We start from the raw sequence: 10955 nt of genomic DNA, 5'->3' as shown, positions 1-10955 counted from the left end.
TGTGTGGTATCATTATTTACAGCACAACCTCAAATATCTGAAATTTTAGTTATTTTTTCATTTTGGGATACTGTATTAGCACAGTTGATCTAAATTCAGATAAAAAAATTAAAAATCAGAGTAGAAAAAAGTTATATTTTTTACTGTAAAACCCACAAACATGTTTAACGAATCATTTTCATAACTTGAAATGCAAATAGAAATTGTACATTTCTAAAGATTATGCACAAGTTTTGCAAATAACAAAGTTATATGGTACTATTTACCTAAAAATGCAGCCAAGGCCTCAGGCGTTTTTTATATAACCATTTAAATCTATTTACAGAACAATCAGGTGTGCTGCATTAAATAAGAAGGCACACAAATTATTTGTGCCAGTCCAAAAAATGTAGTTTGTGTTCAGTATAAGACAGAGGAGAACACCACAGGCCTAAACCCTGCAGGTCTGACAACAGGAGGGGTATCAGTCCAGTTTTCCATGTCAGAACAGCGTCTACACTGGAATCTGCCTTTGACGGCTTTTTTAGATCAAATATGAAATTCAGCAGTCTAATTGACACACAATACAAAGCAATAACTACACAACAAACTAACTACAGCCTCCAAACACGCTAAACATCACTGATGTCTCACATATGAAAACTCGCTCTCTCTCTTTCTTTCGCTCGCCCGCTTTCCGTCACGGGTGTCACTCCTAAAAACTTCCCCTTCTCCCTAAACAACCAAATGTCACATGTTGCCTTATCATTTTTTTGATTGGCTGACATGGTAAACTCTAACACCAATAGGGAAGGGGTGTTTTTTCTTTTTCTTTTTTCACTCGCAAGCGAAGAGTGTTTACTAGCGCCGTTTTTACCGTTCTTCCCGCTGTAAACACCACTGTTTTGTTCAGAAAAAAAACACCGTGTGTATTTTTTATCATAACTATGGTTTTACGTGGCCCATCGACACAATTCAAAAACTGGTATATAGTTTGAAGTCCAGACTTTCGACCCAAGTTGAAATGGAGACTCTGAGTCGCTGTATCTTGTAGCTGTGTTGTCTTAAATTGGTCATGTGATTTTGACGCGCCGGCGCATCCAGTGACCCCAGAGGGTAAAAGAATCCGTGGGATTCTCCATCCATAAGACTGGCCAATGGCACTAACTGCAGTCCATTGGGAGTAACCTGGTTAACCATTGGATTTATGGGCAAGCGAGTCTATCAGCGGTTCGTGATAGTGCAGGACCTGTCATCCTCCTTTGTTCTTGGGATGGACTTCATGACTCGCACTTCACTAACAATACATGTCCCAACTAGAACTGTAATTATGGATGATAACCCCCCCCATGTCTTGGTGAACTCTGTGAAAATGGCTTTGTGGAAGCTGATCTTGAGTGTGGAACTATGACACTGCAGAACACCGCGCAGCTCTCCTTCCATGATAAGGCTGGAGAAGCTAACTTGGATTCTGAGGAGAGAGAAGGACTGTTAGAGTTGTTAAATGGTTTCGGTGACCTGTTTGATGGCCACTTTAGTCGCACTTCTCTGACAGAACATGTCATTGTGACTGGGGATGCAAAGCCTGTTAACTTGCCACCATACCGCACCTCACCGGCTCAAAAGCAAATCATAGAAGAGCAAGTGCAAAAAATGCTACAGGATAACATCATCGAACCTGCATCAGGACCATGGGCAGCCCCCGTGGTCATTGTGAACAAACCCCCCCGCGAACCACGGTTCTGTGTTGACTTCCGTGGTCTGAATCAGCTGACCGTGAAGGATTCTTACCCACTCCCGCGAGTGGATGAATCACTGGACTTTCTGTCGAGAGGGAAGTTTCTCACAACACTAGACCTTGCTAGAGGTTACTGGCAGGTCCCCATTGCTGAAGAAGCTAAACCAAAGACTGCTTTTATCACGCACTGTGGCCTGTTTCAGTTCAGAGTCCTCCCTTTCGGCCTTTGTAACGCCCCTGCGACTTTTCAGCGGCTTATGAACAATGTTCTTGCTGGCCTGATTTATAAGTCCTGCGCGGTGTATCTCGATGACATTGTTGTCGCATCACTGACCTTTGAGCAACACCTGCTTGACTTAAAAGAGGTCCTTGGTAGGCTTCAGTCAGCTGGCCTCTCTTTAAAGCTGAGCAAATGCCAATTCTGCCTTTCAGAACTCCCCTTCCTTGGTTATCGGGTTACGCCGGCTGGCATTCATCCTGACCCTGACAAGGTGAGAGCTGTGACTGAGTTCAAAGTGCCGACCACAACAAAGCAGGTGCGACAGTTCCTTGGCCTAACTGGCTACTATCGCCGCTTTGTACAGGACTATGCCCGCCATGCAGAGCCACTCTTTGCCCTCACTAAAAAGGACATGCAGTTTCATTGGGATGACAAGTGCCAGGCAGCTGTGGACTTTCTGAAACATTCTATAACCTCAGCACCAGTCCTCAGGTTCCCAGATTTTTCGCGTCCATTCTTCATTTACACTGATGAATGAATGAATGAATGAATGAATGCTTTATTGGCCATATGCAGGTTGCCCCACAGAGGAATAGGACCCCCCCCAACTTACACACACAACATAGACAACACATGGGAGTACAGGTCGGAGATTGGCAGCGTTACAGAGAAAAACACTGAAAAGTACACAACAATGGGAAAGGTACAAGAGGAAAAAAAGAGACCTCTGCTCATGCTGATGCATGCAATGCTGGTCTTGGAGCACCATTAATGCAGAAAGATGAGGATGGCAAAGACGTTGCTGTAGCATTTGCTAGCCGTGCTATGCACAAATCAGAAAAGCCCTACTCGACTCCAGAGAAGGAGTGTCTGGCCGTGATCTGGGCATTGGAACATTTCCGACCCTATGTCGAAGGCCTGCATGTAACCATTTACACTGACCACAGCAGCCTCAAGTGGTTGATGTCTCGACCAAATCCCTCTGGCAGGCTTGCTCGGTGGTCTCTTCGCCTTCAAGACTTTGACTTCAGCATTATCCACAAACCTGGAGAATGTAATAAGGTGCCCGATGCCCTTTCACGTAATCCTCTACCAGATGTGGATGCCCCCATTGATCTTCTCCCTCCCTATGCCGTGATTGGGAGCATGGACCTTCGTGCCCTGCCTGCCTTCTGTAATTGTTTCAGACCGCCCGCATGTTCGTCAACTGCAGCTTGAAGACCCAGTCACAGGCTCATTGCTCAATCAGCTGGAAAGTGACAAACAAACTGGGGAGGATAGTCAAAATCTGGAAAAGTACGTTGTCCATGATGGTCTCCTCTATTTCCTCGACCCAAAAATGAAATGTGGTCTCCACCCACTCAAGCAGCTTAAACTGTTTGCTTCTACTACACTCCGTGGTTATCTGCTCAAGTATTACCACGATCATCCTACAGCCGGACATCTGGGCATTGCAAAAACGCTGGCACGCTTGCGTCTCAGATTCTTCTGGCCGAACATGAACTCTGATGTGAAAAAGTATGTGGTCTCATGTTGTTCATGTCAAGCCACTAAGCCAAGTCAAAGAAAAACAGCAGGCCTTATGGTCCCTATCCAGCCACAAAGACCATAGGAGTACACTGGGGTGGACTATGTTGGCCCACTGCCCCGCACAAAAAGAGGGAATGCTTATATCCTTGTTTTTGTGGACTATTTCTCAAAATGGATCGAGGTGAGTGCTGTGAGAGAAGCCACTGCTCAAGTTGCTGCGAACAAGTTCATTACTGACATTTTTGCCCGGCATGGTTCTCCCTCCTACCTTATTTCTGATAGGGGAACACCTTTCGTCAGTGAACTCTTTCAGCATGTTTTGTTGACTCTTGGGACTGAACACAGACTAACGACTGCATACCATCCTCAAACGAATGCAACTGAGCATGTAAATCGCACTTTGAAAACGGCCATTCGAGCCTATGTTGGGGATAAACACACCTCTTGGGACAAATATCTTCCCCAGATCTGCTTTGCACTGCGCACTGCGCCTCACGAGAGCACAGGCCTGAGCCCGTCCATGATGCTGTATGGGCGAGAGTTGGACACGCCCTTGGACCTTGTCACTCAACCCTCCTGGGAGGGACTGAGCGACCCTGAAACGTCCTACTCAGATAACCTGAGAGCTTCACTTCGGGAAGCTCATGAACATGCTCGCTTGGTGCTCGGAGAGAGTCATAAAAGGCTTTTGCCTTTTATGATCTGAGACATCGCACAGTCTCTTATGTAGTTGGAGACCTCGTCAGAGTAAAGTCGCACCCTAAATCAGATGCATGGTCCAACTTTTCTGCTAAGTTGGCCCCCCTTTACGCGGGTCCCTACCGCATCTACAAGAAGATGTCTGATGTGAATTACTGTCTCACCACAGTGGACACTGGGGAGAAAGTTGGAGTTTTTCATGTTGCAAACCTGCAACCATTCTACACCTGGGCCTCAGCTTTATCTGGCAAGAGTACAAAGCTAAAGGCTGCAACTTTGGATCTCAGTGTCCTGGACAGCAGCTTGCCTCCTGCTCTTTCAGTCCCAGGCCGCATTGACTGTGACGCTGTTGACACAACTCCCACTGTCTTTAGCAACGCCCCTGCTGAGACTGACTTTGACTGTACTGACACTGTCCCACTTTTCGTAGACCAGAACTCTTTCCAAGAGACTGCTGACATTACTCTGGAGACAGAGGTTAACAGTTCACCTCCTGCTGACAATGGGTGTGCTGTTAGAGGTTCTTATAACCTCAGACCAAGACGAGTTCCTAGAGTCACCGCTGACTGGTCAGTCAATAGGTGGACCAACCCTTTTCATACTGACAGATTTGACCTAAAGTGACCGCATTTGCTTTTTGATGTGTTTCATGTGGTCTACTGTTGTAACAGGACCGTTGTTTGAGTTTTCGACAATTCATGTTGGCAATGATTTCATGTTGTGGTAATATGTTCATGCTTACTGTTACAGTTTTTGGGGAAAAGGAAGAAACGCAATGTAAGAAAAAAGGGAATTTCGTTCTGTGATTGTTCTGGCTATCCTAAGTTTATTTTCTTTCTATAACATTTATTTAAATGGACAGTCACCATGTGGGACACTGTCATGTATTCCAGTTTGTCGATGTTACACTGTACATTTCACTGTTTTGGTTTTAACATCTTATCCTGCTGACCATGTATGGAGGCTGGTTAAGTCTGGACTGTACCTTTGCTGTGTTCGGCTGGTGACAGCCTTTGTTTAACCCGGGGGGAATATGTAACAGTCACAATGGTGTGGTGTCCCTTTAAGACACCCAAGTCGAAGGTTGATGGTGTCATCAGTTTGTGCCACTGCTCTCTCTCTCTGGGATTATGAGGACACGTGCCTGCACGCTTGTGCTTAACGAGGGACGGATTTATGTTTTCTTCTCCAGACCTTTTTTTTTGTTTGCAACGCTTGGGTTGTATGAACGCTGGGCGTTATGTTGTTGAGCCGCAGCCGTTCAGCCGGGCTTTTATATGGTTGTTGAAGAAGGCGTATTAAAGAACCACCGTGGATTACCGATACCAGCGTGGGTGTGTGTTCTTCCGACTAGCCTGCTAGGTGTTTTGTCGCCTCCTCTCAACCACGCAACACAACACAACGTTACACAGGCTACAACAATTAAGTTCATAAAATGTAAGAACGTAGAACATAAAAACCGTCTCTATGCGGATGATGTGTTGCTTTTTCTGCAAAACTCACAAACCAACCTTTCTGAGGTAATTACTCTAATAAACTGGTTTTCAAGAGTTTCAGATTATTCAATTAACTGGCAGAAATCTACAGCTCTTCCCATTAACTGCTCCTTCCATAATTCTACTTCTGCCCCACTACAATCTGGAAATATTAAATATTTAGGTATTAATGTCTCTCCTAAGCTTTCAGACTTAACTAAATTAAACCACATCCCACTTCTAAAGAAAGTAGAAGGCGATCTGACTAGATGGAAATCTCTACCCATATCACTCATGGGAAGGGTCGCCACTATAAAAATGATGATCTTGCCAAAAATAAATTACTTAACAAACCATCACAAGATTGGTTCAGATCTCTGGATTCATATATTTCTAAATTCCTTTGGAAAGATAAACCCCCGCGTATCAGCTTAAAAACACTACAAAGAACCAAGGATAGAGGAGGATTAGATCTGCCTAATTTTCAACAATACTTCTTAGGCAACAGGCTTCAGTTCATCTCAAAATGGTTAAAACATACCTTTTTAGATGAGCCCAGGCTAGATGTTGAACAGGCACTATGCAATGATCTAGAGATTTCAGACCTACCATTTATCAGCTCAAACATCAAAAGACATAAATGCTTTAAAAGCAACAACATCAGCTTTTCTCTGACAGCATGGTGAGAGTTTCTAAAAATAACAGGGTCTTCATTAATCCCATGCAAACGTACACCTATCTGGAAAACAATAATATGATTAATTTTCCAGAATGGAGTTGTAAAGGAATTAAATACTTAGAACATATATTAGAGGGAACAGAATTTATTCCATTTGACAGACTAGTTACACAATTTGGGATTAACACGAAACGATTTTTAGAATGTCAACAAATTAAATCCATAGTAAAAAAGGAATTTAACATCAGCCAAGATGAATTACAAACACCATCAAGTGTGGTTCAGTTTCTTACTCTTAAATCCCCCAAATTATTATCTAAAATATAGAGAACACTTTCTAAAATAGATGAATCAATATCCCTTCCTATTGCAAAGTGGGAAGCAGATTTATCAGTCAGCTTAGACCAAAACTTCTGGTCTCAGGTATGCTTAAAAACCTTTGAATTGATTAAAAATCCCAGTCTGCAATCAATACAATACAAAATACTACATAGAGTGCACTATACTGGTAATAGGATGTTCAAGATGGGCTTTACATCTTCCAACAACTGCTCACACTGTCAAGGCAATACACCAGACAATTACATCCACGCCCTTTGGTTCTGTCCACCAGTGCAGAAGTTTTGGCACGAGATATGTGAAGACTTATCAAAGTGTCTGAAATGTAAAATTCCAACCTCCCCTTTGTTGTGCTTGTTGGGAAAATTGGATGATGTCACTACAGAAACTAATACAGTCCACATGGTTTTTACTGCCCTATGCATCGCCAAGAAAACGGTCCTCATGAACTGGAAAAATAAAAATAATCTTAATTCTTGCCAATATAGAAACCATCTAATAGATCACATTAGTCTCGATACAGCCTCTGCCACCACATTAGATCATTCCCTCTGGGCTCCTTTGATTGGTTCCGTCAACTAGCGGGGGTGGGGGGTCATGGTTTCGTCCCTCCTTAGCTATTGTGGTTGATATGGAGGTTGGGACGGGCTTAGGGCGCCTGGTAGACCCCTAGAGACGTTATCCCTGGAGGGCTTAACCCGGGGGTTGTGTTCATAGAATGGTTAGTGGCTCTGGTCGCTCTTAGAGGGTGTTCTCCTCGTGGCTGCGTGCAGCGGGGCTGGAGGATGGTCTGTGCTGGCGGACGTAGGTTACTGGCCTGGTGGCCTGGCTGCCCCTGGGTGGATCTGGGGCAGGCGTGGGGGCTTGGGGTTTGGGGGTGCTTCGCCTCCATGCTGGGGCTCTGGCTGGGCCTTGGGGGCTTCGGTCCTTGTTGGTGTGTCGCCGGGGTTGTGGGCGGGTGGGTGCACGGGGGCTTGGCCCTGGTGCAGGGGGCATCTGGTGCATCGGCCTAACTGGGGGGCTCTTCAACTGGCAGGGAGGTTGTACCATCCTTGCAGGAATCCACTCTGCAGGTGGGGGAGAGACATAGGAGAGGTGGAGAATAAACTTAACCTGGGTTTCTGTTGTCTTGTGTAGTCTGGGAGATGATTGAATGTTGGGGTGGGTACAGCTTCCTCTGCGGTGTGGTCTGGCGGGCTGCCCCGGACTGTGTGGGGCTTGGCGGTGCTGCTGCCGTAGGCCCCGGTCTGGATGGGCCTGGGCTCCCTTGCCTTGGTGGGTACCAGAGGACGGGGGTGCCTACTGTGGTCAGCGGGCGAGCTGGCCCTAGGGAGGGGCATCTTCCCCTCCTTTCTTTTCCTCCCCATCCCCAGCTGCCTCCCTCTTCCCGCTCCACCACACCCACCCACACAGATAGGGCCTTGGGGTGCGGGTGTGTCACCAGGGTGCAGGGGAGGCATTCTCCCCCCTGTCCCCTTCTGGCCACCTGTGCCTCAATTTTATTTCACAACTTAGACATCCACACTACTTACACTCTCATAACACACACATATATATAGGGCCTTGAGGGTGGGCACGTTAACGCCGTCCAGTGGACGATCTTTGTATTCAAACCTACCTCTGGCGCCGGTGCCCACCTCTCAATTTTAAATCCATGGAGATATTGAGGGTTCTTGGGAGGGGCCGTGCTAACACCTGCTGCTCTCTGGCAGCACCACCATGCCCTCCCTTGTTTTAAATGCACTTTAGAGCAACACGCAGCAACACTACACATGAGCGGGAGGAGGGAGGTATGGGGTCTTCACACACCCCCGTTCTCTACTAGGTCCACCTTTACCCTGTAAAATAAACCCCTCTCATGTTTGTGTCTGTAAGCATGTTTTGCATTCATTCCTGCAAGTTAGAAGCTGTAAAGTTGAAAGCTGCATCAAGTCCAGGCCTCTGGCCTGGCCTATTTGTAAATCATGTGTGTTTGTAAGCGTGCATGCAATTCACCTGCTATGTTCTCATCTTCCCTCAACATGTATCACCTGGACACTCTCACCAGTGAAGCTTAAAACCCTTTTGGACGGAACATTAACTCTAAACAAGCACAGTTATGCATTGTGTATAAAATGAACTCAACCTGTAAATAGAGACATCACTGTTATAACCAAGATCGACCTCTGCACAGCTCAGACGCCAGTTGCAAGAGCTCTCTAACATTAGAATCATCAACTGTGACTTATATAGTGTTATTTCGGTACTTTATACTTCACACATTTTTGAACGTTGTTTATATGGGGAGTTCCTCTTTTGTGTCTATATCTATTAATATGCCTTGTGCACTACAGCTTCCTGTTTTTCAGTCTGGCTGAGCACTTGTTTGTGAGTATAAACTGGCCTCTACAAGCCTTCATTAGCAGATACACATTACAAATACTTCATATATACAGAGAAAAACCCAATAATCCACATTTCACTATTTTGTTCTTTGGTTCAGATTTAGATTCTGTATTGTTCTTTATTTGTTATTATTTATATTCAGATTCTTTTTGCTAGTCTTGGTTTGTTGTTGTCTGTTTGGGAGCTGACATAGTCTCTATCAATAAACTTCTTTTGGTGGAGTAGCATCAGGAGAGAAGCTCCAGAGAGGCATCTTCCATGTTAAACACTAAAATATAACATAAGAGATCTTCTCAACGTGTTGTATATTTTAATATTTCCTTATTATTTTGTCATAAAAAAAAAAAATCAACCAAATAACTTAAGCTGTGTGACAGCACCTTGCGTTTACGCCAGGCTGTGAACTGCCCTGAAGCTACACCCCCTTTTACCCCATTTACTTCTCCTTCTCTCGTCTGATCATCTCAAGTACGTCCTGTACCAAATTTGCTTCCTCTTTTCAAGCCCCACATTTAATTACAAGCTCAAACATATTTGCCCTATATTGCTGTCTCGACGTGTTTCCTGTCCACTTAACAGAGTTATTCTCAGAACTCAGAGCTGAGGTTCCCCTTTTCTAAGTCTGTATGTTCTACAAGAGAGCAAGTCGGTAAACAAGTTTCTCATCACAAAGGTTGTTAGGTAAAGGTCACGTAGACATTTGCTTAGTACCCCTAAAAGAGCGCCTTTCATGTAGCTAATCGCATATATTAACACCCCCCTTTTTGTGACACATCTCATGTGTTACAAACTCAAAATCCTTCACTCAAGCTTAGGAAATTAAAAGAAAAAGGTTAGTCCTATCATATTAGGCATACATGCTCCGGCCCTTCAAACCTGTATTTAAGGAATGAAATCAAATTAATCATCATGTCAAATCCTTTCTTGGCTCCATCCACAGCCTGCATCCTTGAAACGTCCTGGAAACAAAAGCCTGTGTGTTAACCAGAACATCACCTTTTATACTCAGTTTCTCCACTTATGATCCAACCTGTGTTATAACCCAAAATAAACTTACACAGAACAGTTATTAATCATGTGTCCCCTCCGTTCATGGTAACTTAAGTTACATCAATGTTTCCCTTTTAGCATTTAGCATTCTATAATGTAATAACATAATCCAACCCCAGTAAATAATTTTCTCAACGCACACATCAATATCCCAAAATCAACATCCCCAGATTTAAGTCTCCCAGTTGTCCTGTTTGTCAACCTTTTATTTATTTCCCCTCTTGGTCCCATCACTCACATTCACTCCCATGCATTCACACATGATATTTTGCTGATCTGCAGCCCTCTGCGCACGTCATCAGATGCTCCACATCAGCAAAATGAGCTCAATCATTTGTTTTATTTCGTTTTCCTTTTTAGGAAAATAGTTCTCTATAGTTTTGACTGGATTGAATCGATCAATCCATTTTTAGACAGGGACTCGCCGCCAATCAGTCTCTGATTGTAATCAATTATAATTCTGTAATGCCCACCTGATTTTCGTACTTGGTAATTTTGTCAACGCCGTCCGTTCGCTCTCTTCCAGGCCTGCTTAGAACAAAAATGAAAAAAGAGAGCTGATTATTAGCTCATCAAAGTACAAAACAAAATCACCTGACAGGTTTTTCCTGAGTGCACTACTACAAAAAATTTTGGGGCCCCTCTCTGGAAATAAAACAACAGCCTCAAAAATCTGAAACAATCTTAAATTTCACCCGTTCGACACACCGAAAACCTCGCCAAAAGCTACACCGTTTCGTACACAAGAATAACCCCGGTTAAGCACTTTACCATACTCAGATTCAGCCTAACACCTTACAACAATGTGTCAACACTAATTTATACACCTCCTAATCAAATTTGCACCTCTGAACAATCTAC

The sequence above is a fragment of the Pelmatolapia mariae genome, linkage group LG3_W (genome assembly GCF_036321145.2).
Source record: "Pelmatolapia mariae isolate MD_Pm_ZW linkage group LG3_W, Pm_UMD_F_2, whole genome shotgun sequence".
Classification (NCBI taxonomy): Eukaryota; Metazoa; Chordata; class Actinopteri; order Cichliformes; family Cichlidae; genus Pelmatolapia; species Pelmatolapia mariae.
The sequence above is the reverse complement of the archived record's forward strand: the minus strand, read 5'-3'. Positions refer to the sequence as shown.